Genomic DNA, 2,812 nt, shown 5'->3' with positions numbered 1-2,812 from the left:
GGGACTATCTAGTGCACCCGGGAATCCGTTTTGGCCGCGTGGTGATGTGTTTCGTGGAAGTAGCAGGCGTGAGTACAAGGCTCACCCCTTCCTCTTGCACAGCCTCCCACTCTCACGCATGCCACTCCGTCGCCCGTGATTTCCCGGAGTTGCGCGTCTATTGCCGAGGTTCCCCTGGGTCTCTTGCACCTGGGATTTCATTTTGGAGGCGTTGTCATGCGTTTCGTGGAAGTGGCAGGCGTGAGTACAAGGCTCACCACCTTCTTTAGGACATGTGACTGACAGTTCACAGCCTCTCACTGGCAGCTTACTGGCAGGCGTGCCATTACGGCTCCCGTGATTTGGCAGGAGGTGCGCGCCTACTCTCCAACTCCCCTGGGACTATCTTGTGCACCCGTAAATCCGTTTTGGCCGCGTGGTGATGTGTTTCGTGGAAGTAGCAGGCGTGAGTACAAGCCTCACCCCTTCCTCTTGCACAGCCTCCCACTCTCACGCATGCCACTCCGTCGCCCGTGATTTCCCGGAGTTGTGCGTCCCTTGCCGAGGTTCCCCTGGGTCTAGTGCACCTGGGATTTTATTTTGGAGGCGTTGTCATGCGTTTCGTAAAAGTGGCAGGCGTGAGTACAAGGCTCACCGCCTTCTTTAGCACATGTGCCTCATAGTGCACAGCCTCTCACTCGGAGGCGTGCCACCACGACTCCCGTGACTTGCAGGAGGTGCGCGCCTACCCCCCAACTCCCCTGGGACTATCTAGTGCACGCGGGAATCCATTTGAACCGCGTGGTGATGTGTTTCGTGGAAGTGGCAGGCGTCAGTACAAGACTGACCGCCTTCTTTAGCACATGTGCCTCACAGTGCACAGCCTCTCACTAGCAGGCGTGCCACTACGGCTCCCGTGATCTGGCAGGAGGTGCGCGCCTACTCTCCAACTCCCCTGGGACTATCTAGTGCACCCGGGAATCCGTTTTGGCCGCGTGGTGATGTGTTTCGTGGAAGTAGCAGGCGTGAGTACAAGACTCACCCCTTCCTCTTGCACAGCCTCCCACTCTCACGCATGCCACTCCGTCGCCCGTGATTTCCCAGAGTTGCGCGTCTATTGCCGAGGCTACCCTGGGTCTAGTGCACCTGGGATTTCATTTTGGAGGCGTTGTCATGCGTTTCGTGGAAGTGCAGGCGTGAGTACAAGGCTCACCGCCTTCTTTAGGACAGGTGCCTCACAGTGCACAGCCTCTCACTGGCAGGCGTGCCAGTACGGCTCCCGTGATCTGGCAGGAGGTGCGCGCCCACTCTCCAACTCCCCTGGGACTATCTACTGCACCCGGGAATCCATTTTGGCCGCGTGGTCATGTGTTTTGTGGAAGTAGCAGGCGTGAGTACAAGACTCACCCCTTTCTCTTGCACAGCCTCCAACTCTCACGCATGCCACTCCGTCGCCCGTGATTTCCCGGAGTTGCGCGTCTATTGCGGAGGTTCCCCTGGGTCTAGTGCACCTGGGATTTCATTTTGGAGGCGTTGTCATGCGTTTCGTGGAAGTGGCAGGCGTGAGTACAAGGCTCACCGCCTTCTTTAGCACATGTGCCTCATAGTGCACAGACTCTCACTCGGAGGCGTGCCACCACGCCTCCCGTTACTTGCAGGAGGTGCGCGCCTATCCTTAAACTCCCCTGGGACTGTCGAGAGCACGCGGGAATCCATTTTAGCCGCGTGGCGATGTGTTTCGTGGAAGTGGCAGGCGTCAGTACAAGACTCACCGCCTTCTTTAGCACATGTGCCTCACAGTGCACAGCCTCTCACTGGCAGGCGTGCCACTACGGCTCCCGTGATCTGGCAGGAGGTGCGCGCCTACTCTCCAACTCCCCTGGGACTATCTAGTGCACCCGGGAATCCGTTTTGGCCGCGTGGTGATGTGTTTCGTGGAAGTAGCAGGCGTGAGTACAAGGCTCACCCCTTCCTCTTGCACAGCCTCCCACTCTCACGCATGCCACTCCGTCGCCCGTGATTTCCCGGAGCTGCGCGTCTTTTGCCGAGGTTCCCCTGGGTCTATTGCACCTGGGATTTCATTTTGGAGGCGTTGTCATGCGTTTCGTGGAAGTGGCAGGCGTGAGTACAAGGCTCACCGCCTTCTTTAGGACATGTGCCTGACAGTGCACAGCCTCTCACTGGCAGCTCACTGGCAGGCGTGCCACTACGGCTCCCGTGATTTGGCAGGAGGTGCGCGCCTACTCTCCAACTCCCCTGGGACTATCTTGTGCACCCGGAAATCCCTTTTGGCCGCGTGGTGATGTGTTTCGTGGAAGTAGCAGGCGTGAGTACAAGCCTCACCCCTTCCTCTTCCACAGCCTCCCACTCTCACGCATGCCACTCCGTCGCCCGTGATTTCCCGGAGTTGTGCGTCCCTTGCCGAGGTTCCGCTGGGTCTAGTGCACCTGGGATTTTATTTTGGAGGCGTTGTCATGCGTTTCGTAAAAGTGGCAGGCGTGAGTACAAGGCTCACCGCCTTCTTTAGCACATGTGCCTCATAGTGCACAGCCTCTCACTCGGAGGCGTGCCACCACGACTCCCGTGACTTGCAGGAGGTGCGCGCCTACCCCCCAACTCCCCTGGGACTATCTAGTGCACGCGGGAATTCATTTTAACCGCGTGGTGATGTGTTTCGTGGAAGTGGCGGGCGTGAGTACAAGACTCACCGCCTTCTTTAGCCCATGTGCCTCACAGTGCACAGCCTCTTACTGGCAGGCGTGCCACTACTGCTCCCGTGATTTGGCAGGAGGTGCGCGCCTACTCTTCAACTCCCTTGGGACTATCTAGTGCA

This window comes from Stylophora pistillata, chromosome 3, assembly GCF_964205215.1.
Source record: "Stylophora pistillata chromosome 3, jaStyPist1.2, whole genome shotgun sequence".
Taxonomy (NCBI): Eukaryota; Metazoa; Cnidaria; class Anthozoa; order Scleractinia; family Pocilloporidae; genus Stylophora; species Stylophora pistillata.
This window is presented reverse-complemented; position numbering follows the sequence as displayed.